Raw genomic sequence first — 12,238 nt, forward strand, 5'->3', positions numbered from 1 at the left:
TTACACTTGTGCTGCCAAAGTGCCTTTGAGAAACCTAGGGAGACCAGGGAGGAGGCAGGAGTGAGACTGAAGAAGAGGAAGTGTGAGAGAGAGAGAGAGAGGGAGGTGTAATGGGTCTGGAGAGTTTCTACTCATCTCAGCTCTATGTGGGTCAGGTGCAGATATTGATGAGGGGACAGCACTCCTATTTCCTGCTACAGAGATATTTCTGCAGGTCTGTATGATCAAAATGGTGGCGACCATGTTTCTGTAATTAAAAGACAAACGACTGTCAGCTATTGAACAAGGTCACCATTTAGTTCATTCATTTAGATCCCTGAGCTGCTTCATTACATTTACGTCACCATTTCACTGACGATTACAACATGAGTTCAGCACTGATGGAGCCTCTAAAGACACCGATGGAGCCAGTAAAGACACTGATGGAACCAGTAAAGACACTGATGGAGCCAGTAAGGACACTGATGGAGCCAGTAAAGACACTGATAGAACCAGTCAAGACACTGATGGAGCCAGTAAAGACACTGATGGAGCCAGTAAAGACACTGATGGAACCAGTAAAGACACTGATAGAACCAGTCAAGACACTGATGGAGCCAGTAAGGACACTGATGGAGCCAGTAAGGACACTGATGGAGCCAGTAAAGACACTGATGGAGCTGGTAGTCCTCAGTCCAGTCCACCTGTGATCTGGTCTCATCTGTTTCTTTGAATGTTTCGTACTACACTGTGTCATGGTTGGTTGGTGGTTCCATTTTCTTTATGCCAAGATAACATTAGCTGTGCTAAGCTAACGTACAAATGATGATATATGAGCTGCACATTAGAGGCACAGACACAGATCACTCTGTATTTATATGTGCATTGTGTTTTAAGAGTCACGTAACTTGAGGTCTGTCCTTTAAGGCTGTCAGAGCCAAAGGAGCTAGCAGTGAACTGGATCCTGGACCTCCTGGTTTTTGTTCTCCCAGTTTGCTTAGAGTGTGGAGGAGGTGGTTGTGGTGGGTTGGACTGTCTGGATTGGTCCTTGGCCCTTGGTTCAGAGCAGGTGCTGCTGCTCAGTTTCCTCTGAATGAGAACGTGTAAACCGTTTACTCTCCGCAGTCACAGGTACAGATCTCATTCAGACTCTGGACTCGGGGTGAAGTGCTGTTTTGTTTACTGTGGGTGAATAAGTGGCTCCATTAATCCACTCTGCAGCACTGAATCCTAATTGATACTTGAGAGTAGCATGTTGTGATGGTCCCAACTGAGCCTCATGCTTCTGTCCCCTTTCATATCATGTTTGAGAGGCTAATCACAACCACACACCCCCTCACTTCTCCTCTGGCCCTGATGACTGAGCACTCTGCAGCATGCTGCACTTTTTAATGAAGCTGCTTCATTGTGTTGAAAAATGTTCCACGTAACCACGACAGAGGTTGATGCAACACAGTCTACTCCTCTGATTTAACACTCCTGAGTCTTCAGTTTTACAGTTTGCAGACTTTCCTCTGTATTGTCGGACGGTTCTGGACTAACAGCGACAAGCTGCAGCAGTTTGTACCTGTAGATGTACAGTACAGATTCTAATGTACAAATGATTTGTGTCATTTTATCTGGTGCATATATGTTGTTGCTCTGGTGGAGTTATACTACAACTTCAAGGGCGTAGGTTTACATATGGACCTGATGGTGCCAGTCATTGCACCACCGCAAAAACAGAACCCTTAGACTTCAAGGTAAGTACAGCAGAAAACAGGAGCTGTCTCCTCACAGCCTCTGTGGCTGCTCTGAGGTCAGGTATTTAACCTGGCTGCCTGCCAGAGCCAAAATAGCCCAAAATAGTGGAACAGTAATCACAATTACAGAGGAGGGCTGAGGTGTCAGATAGGAGGAGAATCAATAAGACACTGTGCTGTGCTCTGTCCTCTCTCTGCTTCATCTCTGCTCCTCATCACCTTCACAGGTTCATAAAGCAGTGTTCATTAGGAGGCTCAGTCACTGGTTCACTGAGAGGGAGGTCTGAGCCTGGACTGAGAAGAAGCCAGTGTCGAGGTCGACACAGGTGCAACACGATGTTTGTCTTGTTGTGTAACTGTAGTTTCCCGTCATCATTTTACCTCCTGAGGAAGTTTAACAAAGACAAATATAATATCAACATTTCATGTAACTGTGTTGTTGTTTTCTGGCTAAAAGATCATGTGACAATCTTTTTGGGTTGAATCACAATCCTGCTTCCACTCAGATTTTATTCTGAAAGTTCTGAAGGGAAGTTGTGATTTGTATCTTTTCATCACTTTGAAGCTTTTTAGTTCATATGGAGAATTTGTTTGTACAGCGCTGTTATTTATTTATGAGGTGCTATATCTAAGCGGGTCTCTGGTCCCGCAGCGGGTCTCTGGTCCCGCAGCGGGTCTCTGGTCCCGCAGCGGGTCTCTGCAGCTAACATGGTCTGTTAGCAGAGACTGAACTTTTAACATTAAATATCTAAATATAGAAACTGTTAATGAGGCGATCTGAACGGGTCTCACTCCTCCTGACCTCTGGGTGTTGATCGTTGATGCCACAGATTTCCTGTTTTCACTTTGAACCTCTAGAAAAAGAAGCTGAAGGTCTCAGATGAGCCCCCCCCCCCCAGTCTGTCCTGCTAAACCATCAGTGTGCTCTTCACTTGATCCGATGTTATGAACATGTCCGCCTGTAGGGATAATGAGCGAGCTGGAGGTTTCAGTGTTTCCAAATGCTCTGCACCACAGTGACCTCCAATCACGCTCCCTCTCAAATGAGCAATCACGATTGAGGCTGGCAGAGAGAGCGGCTGCGTCTAACAGCCTCCGTTAGCGGCAGGAATTAGCACTGATTGACTGCTCCATGTCGTCTGGTCCCAGCGAGACAACAGACGTCCAGCCCCCACATCACCTGCTCATGTGCAACCATCAGGTGACTGGTTTCTGCTCAGGGAAGTCTGTAATGAGTCAAAATCAATGTCTCTACTTATTCATAAAATATCACTTACCTGGACGTGTCAGTGTGTTTGCAGAGAACTGCTCCCACAGCAGCCATTTATAAAGTGGACTTGAGTTTTAAGGATGATGTGTGTGTTTGCTGCAGGCACATCTCTTTATGAGGCCTGTAATGACATCAGTACTCTGCTCTGAATGAATCATTTTATAGAGTCATTTACCCGCCGGCTGCACAGCGCTCTTTCACAACCAGGAGCTCCTGAGCTACGTTTTATGTGTGTGTGTGTGTGTGTATGTGTGTGTGTGTGTGTGTGTGTGTGTGTGTGTATACACTTGTATCCTTGTGTGGACCGGACTCAGCTGTAGACCAGTGGAGTGAGGACACAGTGAGAGGTCCTCAGAGCTCCACCAAGACTGTTTTCATGCAACAGAATCAGTTTCACTGTTTATTGCTGTTAGCATTGCTAATGCTAAATAAAGTAGCTCATGTGCATTTAAAGGTACTGATTGTGTCTAGTCATGGCTGGAGGCTCTGGTTGGCTGGTGTGTGTCATTAACCAAAGCGAGTGTTTAACGTGAGGTCGGGGGGGGGGGGCGTATTATATCTGATCAGCTACCTGCAACAGTCACACAGGTGAGTCTGTGCCTCTTTAACATGAGGGCTGAGGTCGTGTTACCTCACACCTGTCAACATCTGTATTCGCACAGCTGGAGACTGAAGGGCTTTAATTGGTGCAGGCAGAGGCTGAAACCAGAGGGAGGGTAACAACTGAGAGGGAGGGAGGGAGGGTAACAACAGAGGGAGGGAGGGAGGGTAACAACAGAGAGAGGGAGGGAGGGAGGGAGGGTAACAACAGAGAGAGAGAGAGGGAGGGAGGGTAACAACAGAGAGAGGGAGGGAGGGAGGGTAACAACAGAGAGAGAGAGAGGGAGGGAGGGTAACAACAGAGAGAGGGAGGGAGGGAGGGAGGGTAACAACAGAGAGAGGAGAGGGAGGGAGGGTAACAACAGAGGGAGGGAGGGAGGGAGGGTAACAACAGAGAGAGAGAGAGGGAGGGGGTAACAACAGAGAGAGGGAGGGAGGGTAACAACAGAGAGAGAGAGGGAGGGAGGGTAACCACAGAGAGAGAGAGGGAGGGAGGGTAACAACAGAGGGAGGGAGGGAGGGTAACAACAGAGAGAGAGGGAGGGAGGGTAACAACAGAGAGAGAGGGAGGGAGGGTAACAACAGAGGGAGGGAGGGAGGGAGGGTAACAACAGAGGGAGGGAGGGTAACAACAGAGAGAGAGAGGGAGGGAGGGTAACCACAGAGGGAGGGAGGGAGGGTAACAACAGAGAGAGAGGGAGGGAGGGTAACAACAGAGAGAGGAGGGAGGGAGGGAGGGAGGGAGGGTAACAACAGAGGGAGGGAGGGAGGGTAACAACAGAGAGAGAGAGGGAGGGAGGGAGGGAGGGAGGGTAACAACAGAGAGAGAGGGAGGGAGGTAACAACAGAGAGAGGGAGGGAGGGTAACAACAGAGAGAGAGAGGGAGGGAGGGTAACCACAGAGAGAGAGGAGAGGGAGGGGGTAACAACAGAGGGAGGGAGGGAGGGTAACAACAGAGAGAGAGGGAGGGAGGGTAACAACAGAGAGAGAGGGAGGGAGGGTAACAACAGAGGGAGGGAGGGAGGGAGGGTAACAACAGAGGGAGGGAGGGTAACAACAGAGAGGAGAGGGAGGGAGGGTAACCACAGAGGGAGGGGGGAGGGAGGGAGGGTAACAACAGAGAGAGAGGGAGGGAGGGTAACAACAGAGAGAGGAGGGAGGGAGGGAGGGAGGGAGGGTAACAACAGAGGGAGGGAGGGAGGGTAACAACAGAGAGAGAGGGAGGGAGGGAGGGAGGGAGGGTAACAACAGAGAGAGAGGGAGGGAGGGGTAACAACAGAGAGAGAGGGAGGGAGGGAGGGAGGGAGGGTAACAACAGAGAGAGAGGGAGGGAGGGTAACAACAGAGAGAGAGGGAGGGAGGGAGGGTAACAACAGAGGGAGGGAGGGGGGTAACAACAGAGGGAGGGAGGGAGGGAGGGTAACAACAGAGAGAGAGGGAGGGAGGGTAACAACAGAGAGAGAGGGAGGGAGGGAGGGAGGGTAACAACAGAGAGGGAGGGAGGGGAGGAGGTTCAAAAACATGACGGTTTCTATTTGATGCTTTGATGAACTGATATTTTAATGAAGAGCAGTGATAGATGTGGAAATGATGTGGTGACACACACACACACACTCTCACACACACACACGCATGCACACACACACACACACGCACACACACACACGCACACACACACACACTCACACACACACACACACACACACACTCTCACACACACACACACACACACGCACGCACACACACACACACACGCACACACACACACACACACACACACCTGAGCCTAAGAGGAAACGTCTTCAGATTTGTATCATTGAGTGATTCCCACTGAATATTAATTATTGATCATTGTGGAACATTTCGTTCTCATGATGAAACTGATGTTGGTCACTTAGTGACAATATTCTGCTCTTTGACTTCTTCTCCTTCCTTCAGTGTGTTTAAGTTTTTTCTGTGTAAAACTTCTGCCGAGTCACAGAGTTGTTCTCACCCACAGAAAACTCTGCTCCTCAAACGCCTCCTTCGTCTTCCAGCCCTCTAACACATTCCCATAATCCCCGCCCACCGGCTAGAGTGGCGCGCCCTCACAGAGCTGGGTAGCTTTAGCCTGTCGTCATGGCAACATGACTCAAGGACGAACGGATTAGATTTCAAAGGTCAAAGGTTGAGGTCAGTGTGACCGCTCAAAACACTGTGACTGGATCTGGTCTGAGTGGAGGAGGAGTGACTGATTCTCTTTGTGACAGTGATGGAAAAGAAAAGTCAAGAGTCTCCTGCTTCAGTCACAACAGGTGAATCTCTGGTCAGCAGTGATACCAGCTCCTCCTCCTCCTCTTCCTCACCCTGCTCCTCATCCTGCTGCTCCTCCTCCTGCTGCTGCTCCTGCTGCTGCTCCTCCTCACCCTGCTCCTGTTCCTCCTCCTCCTGCTGCTCCTCACCCAGCTCCTCCTCCTGCTGCTGCTCCTGCTCCTCCTCCTCCTGCTGCTCCTCCTCACCCTGCTGCTGCTGCTGCTGCTGCTCCTCCTCCTCACCCTGCTCCTCCTCCTGCTCCTCCTCCTCTTCCTCACCCTGCTCCTCCTCCTGCTGCTCCTCCTCCTGCTCCTCCTCCTGCTGCTCCTCCTCTTCCTCACCCTGCTCCTCCTCCTGCTGCTCCTCCTCCTGCTCCTCCTCTTCTTCCTCACCCTGCTCCTCCTCCTGCTCCTCCTCACCCTCCTCCTGCTGCTCCTCCTCTTCCTCACCCTGCTCCTCCTCCTGCTGCTCCTCCTCCTGCTCCTCCTCTTCTTCCTCACCCTGCTCCTCCTCCTGCTCCTCCTCACCCTGCTCCTCCCCCTCCTCCTGCAGCAGGAAGTCGGTCGCTGCTGTATGTCAGAGCTACGTAGAGCTGCTTGCTAATTGATTGATGGACATGAGTCTCTTTATGACGGGCTGTGTGTGTGTGTGTGTGTGTGTGTGTGTGTGTGTGTGTGTGTGTGTGTGTGTCAGTCACAATCTGTCCTCACAGGTACAACACCTGATTAGTGACTGGATCAGCTGGGACGTATTTATCAGCCTCCATCACCTCATTGAGCTCAGGCGTCATCATCATCATCATCACCATTATCATCATCACCATCATCAGTCTGTGTGTGTGCTGAACCTCCTCAGACAACATGGAGTTGGTCATGAAATAGCTCCGATGCTAACATTAATGCTAACTTTTAGATGCACAGTCTCCGGCAACAGTCAGGTTCATTATAGTTTCATCTTAGGATGAGTTTCATTATAAAGATCTACTGTCACTGTAGATGACGACACCTGCTGAGACGCCGTGTGGAGCGACATCTGTGCAGTGTGCTGCTGACAACAGCTGATGTCTGATCCTGAATTATCCAAGTATTTATTCATCTCATTCACATTGATCAACTTTGGTGTTCTTCATGTGTAGCTCCGGTCTGGTCCGAGCAGGACAGAGAGACTCACGCTCAACACGTCAGGGCTGAATCAGCTGATGTCTGATGAAGTGACGGAGTCTCTCCTGAAAGTACGGTGGCCAGCGAGGGTCAGGGTCAGGAGAAAGCAGCTGCAGATTCAAAAACACAAACGGCTGCAGGCCTCTAGGGGGAGCTCTCAGTGCAACAGCCAGAGACGGATAGAAGCTAACGCTAACACCTGCTACGTCATGTTGCTCTTCGTCATCATTTCTGAAAAGAACACAAACCCTTTAATGCCCCCTCTTCTTTCTTCTGCTGAGGGGGTTGCACATATGACATCATCAACAGGCGACCATTGAAACGTTACCATGATTAAAATCTCAGATTTCTCTGGTTTAAAAATTGATGGAAACATTTGTGAAACTGTAAGAAAACAGCACGTGGAACTCAGGGAATGAATGACTCAGGTACGACGGAGTGTCAGCGCTGCATTCAGGAAAAAAACGAAATCTGACATTTGGAGAAAAAAAACATTAAATTTCAACAAAAGAGAAAAAAAGATAATTTTTAGGAATATTAACATGATTTATTAGCATGTGATTTTTTTGTCTCGTTGTCTCCTTCAGTCTCTTGCCGGCGGTGTGTCGGTGTTAGAGCCTCGTCTCTCTGCGTCGTGTGTCTCAGTCTTTATATCACTCCACACGACTTCCTCTCTTCCCACAGAATCGCTCCTCCTGACAGCGCTACCCGGCCGTAATCATCATCACCATCTTCATCATCATTTCCTCTTCATTCTTGACTCAATTATGCCGGCGACACTTTTATGAATCTGTCAGCTGAAATATGCCACATTTCCGCATGATTGTGTTTTATTGTGCCGCTTGAATTGAATTTGCTGTTCCCAGGCTTTTCTGTGCGTTGTAAATAAAGAGGAGGCGGCAGAGGGGGAGAATGAAGTGGAAGTGGTATCACTTTTAACAGGCCAACCTGCTATTTTTCAGCATTGTTCTGAGCAGAGAAAGGCAGCCTGGGTAATTTGCATTTATAAAGGCCTTCCTCACACACCCTGTGCTCGGTTAAACCATTCTTTTCCCCCTCCCAATAATAGAAGCACAAATTGAGGGCTGTGAGTGCGGGCGCGGAGGGATGATGGGAAATATATTAATTTGTCTCTTGTCATTCGGCGGGGATAATTTGAATGTTGTCATGGTAATTTGGTGCTCGAAGGCTGCGGGTCACTTTCAGACAGAGACCCGGCGTGAGCTCGGCCCAGTCCTTGTGAAGCACTGATAAGAGCCACCCAGTGTGTGTGTGTGTGTGTGTGTGTGTGTGTGTGTGTGTGTGTGTGTGTGTGTGTGTACATGTGTGCTGCCTTCACTGCAATGATGAATTACCTGCTTATCTGGCACAGTCCAGAGAGAGGAGCGCACGACGGCATGGGACTGTCAGCGAGAGAAAGAGGCGGCGAGATAGAAGCTGGAGAAAGAGATGAAATGATGTGGGGGGGTGGCAGAGGAGGGGGGGGTGCATTACGGAGGTGGACTGGCTACATGAGCCAATGGAAGAGCAGAGATATGGAAGCAGTAGAGCTGCTGGGTGGAGGGGAGGGGGGGATGGGGGGGGGGCTGAGCTGCAGTGATGCAGTCTGGTCGTTGTCGATCTGACATGAGTGAATGAGTTGAAGGGAAGATCTCACCTGCTCAGGTGTGTGCAGCATGTAGTGTATGTGTGTGTTCCAGTCGACGCGTCGTCTCCTTGGAACTACGAGGTTTTGAGATTCAAACGTTTTCATTTGGAAAAGCAACACGACGTGGAACAGGAATCTCTTTCATACGTCAAAACGACAAACTAAATGTAATCTCCACGTACAAAATCCAAATCCTATCCAATCTGTAAATGGGTTTTTTGGAACAGGTGAAACGCAGGTAGAAGCTTGTGATCCCGAGAACTCTCTGCAATTATTATTATTATTATTATTATGAAGGTTCTGTCTTACAACAGGAAAAAGAGCAGCGCTTTTCTCTGTGGCTCTGTACAGTCTGTTGATGTTGCCACAGACGTCCACATGTATCACAAAACTAAACTCAACGTGTTCTGACATTTTTCTGACATTTATTTATGATGAATCATTTTTTTCTTATTCAAAAGATACCATGCTAAATACAATGCTAATGCTACATGTTTGGTGCAGAGGCCAGTTACACAGTGTGAGTTCCTGCAGGTTGGAGCAGCTCAGTGTGAAGCAGTGTTTGTTTGACCGATGAACCAAGATGTTTCGTTCTGGGCGCGGAAAGAAAAACATACGGATGAATGAATTAAATTAATGTTTATCTTGTAATTAAGACCATCAATTATTATTTAATTACCTTTAAGGCATTAGGTGGTTAGCATGCTAGCGTGCTAACAGTGAAAATAAACTCCACAAACGACTGAAACTTGAAAGAGCTCTGTTCATAGATTGTCACAGAGTAAAAACCTGGGAATGGACGATGTGTCTCCTGAGGCGAGGACGCTTCAGACTGTGATGTCACCTGAGCAGGTGTAACAGGTCACAGTGGCCGATTTACCTCTTTACTCTCAGCTGCTGCGTCCACTTCACCCAGGATTGTGTGTGTGTGTGTGTGTGTGTGTGTGTGTGTGTGTGTGTGTGTGTGTGTGTGTGTGCATGTCTGTGTGCGTGTGTGTGTGTGTGTGTGTGTGCATGTCTGTGTGCGTGTGTGTGTGTGTGTGTGTGCATGTCTGTGTGCGTGCGGGCGTGCATGTCATACAAAATAAGAAAAACGTTTGTTACCTCAGTTTTTAACTGTGACAGGTCTGAAGAAGGAATTTGACAGAACCTGGTGAAACTGCGTCAGACTGGATCTGATCTGAGTCTAAGTCTAATCTGGCTCTAGTCTCCTGAGGCCCCTGGTCCTGAGTTCTGAATGAACCAGAGTAGACCAAGTGTTACACCTGAGCTCAGACAGGATGGGGGCAGTAACAGGTAACAGGTAACTGTGGCAGGCTCTTCCTGGTCTGGACTTTATTTCCTGTCTCTGTCGATCTGATCCACAATTATTTTTCTCATGAATATCAGAGCAGAGAGTTTATAGAGGCTGAGGAAGTAATCGCTGCTAATACATCTCACACACACACACACACACACACACACACACACACACACACACACACACACACACACACACACACACACACACACACACACACACACAGGTCCATTTGGAAATCATCTGTCCTTGGCTCTGGTGTCATCTCTGTGCTGTGTAATGGATGTTTGGAAAAAGCACCTGAGCTCCTCTTCCTCCTCCTCCTCCTCCTCCTCTTCCTCCTCCACCCCTCCCCGGCAGATTCTGTCTCTTCAGCCTGACTCTATCTGGTGAATATTAGTGAGCTCACAGTGAAACATCAGGTTTATTATTATATTTTTCAGTGAGAATCTGTAACTGAATCAGTAGAAGTGTTTCACTGTGGGACCTCAGGTGTGAGTGACGTCTATACACTGTGCTGCAGCTGAAGCAAAAGCCACAGTGAGACGTGGATGAAGGTTTGTCTGTTGCTAACCGTGATGTCATCAGAACAGACCTCATGTTTTAACTCTAACAATCTTCTGCTGTGATTCATATTGAGTTCAACATGTTTTCACACTTTAAACTGGGTCTGAAGCTCATCTCCTCTCATTTCCTGGTTGATAAACCAGCCTTGAGCCCCGCCCACCACCTGCTCCCTCCAGGTGGACAGGTGAAAGAGCAGAGAGTATTAAGATGCTGAGAGGAGGAAACATCAGAGAGACTCAGCCACATGTTTGAGTCTGTTGAGACCAGAACCAGAGACTAGCAGACGGATCAGAGCGGCTAGCTACTTAGCATCTTTTTAGAATGGTTAGTGTGGTTAGCGTCTTTTCAGAACGTTAGCATAGTTAGCATCTTGTCAGAATGGTTAGCGTGGTTAGATTGTTTTCAGAACGGTTAGCATAGTTTTATTAGCATATTATTTTTGTATCTGTGTCTTGAGTTCTGTCTTTACCTTCATCTACAGCTGCTGCAGCCTCCAGTCCAACATCATATTCTGTAATTGTATATTTGTATGTGTAGCTTTTATATTCCTGTGAGACTCATGAGAGCAGGATATCTGCTGTTGGGACAGTTGTTGTCCATCATATACTTCATCTTCTCTGTATTCCTGTTCCGTGTCTCTGCTGCCAGCCGTGTGGTGTGATGGAGGTTCAGGTTTCAGTGATGTGGAGCTGACAGAGCTTCTGCTGTGCACCTGCTGCTGTGCTCTTCATCACAGCCATAATGGTGAGTGACAGCTGGGATAAGCCAGACCTCCCAAGAGAGCAGCTTGTTTTCTGCGGCAGGTCTCGTGGAGCTGGCAGCTGCACAGGGCGACAGGCAGGTGCAGCGACTGGTCCTCCATGACGACTCAGGAGTCAGAGCAGGAAGCAACAGTCTGACTCACACACAGGGAGAGCAGCAGGAAAACTGTCTCTGATGGTCTGCTCAGTGAAACGCTCAAACACACAACACATGACAACAGCAGTGGCAGTGTGACTCTCCCAGTAATATTTAATTTACTTACGTTGCATGAAAGATGCTGCACAAGAATACAGAGCAGGTGAAAAGCCCAATGGGCTTATTTATAGGCCTCCTCCCAAGTGACGTGAAATATCACAAAATTATACAAAATACAAAAGAAACATAAGAGAGAGATTCTGTCGACACTTCCTGCTGTCGCAGCTCAACTGTCTGCTACAGGAGAAAGACTAGTTTACCTGTGATATGTTCAAGAGTTAAAGAGCAGGTAATTATATGTTTTTATCATCTGACTCATATTATTCATAATATTCAGTTATACCTTCAGTAGTTTTATGGATTAAGACTTTATTTGTAAAGATACTTGACACTTTGACTGAGTTTTCCAGTTCATTCATCGACGTGTCTGTGGGTCACACCAGAAAAATCTAAAGATGATTTCCTGGTTTCTCTTCGTTTTGTTGTTTTCAGTTTTTTCTCTCCCTGTTTCTAAGTGATAATCTGACTGAATCTTGGTTTTCTCGTTTCAAAATGAAAATCCGTCCTCGGACGCCACGACCTCACTGTGCTGAGTGCTGATGAAACCATGACGCTGTCCGTGGTGCTGAAGTCATGTTGTATCAACGTTCAGAGCGAACTCAGTTCCCTGAAGAAGTGAAGGAGCTGTTTTTAGAGTTAATGTTGTTTAGCGATCTTTGATT

This window comes from Seriola aureovittata, chromosome 4 (assembly GCF_021018895.1).
Source record: "Seriola aureovittata isolate HTS-2021-v1 ecotype China chromosome 4, ASM2101889v1, whole genome shotgun sequence".
NCBI classification, from domain to species: domain Eukaryota; kingdom Metazoa; phylum Chordata; class Actinopteri; order Carangiformes; family Carangidae; genus Seriola; species Seriola aureovittata.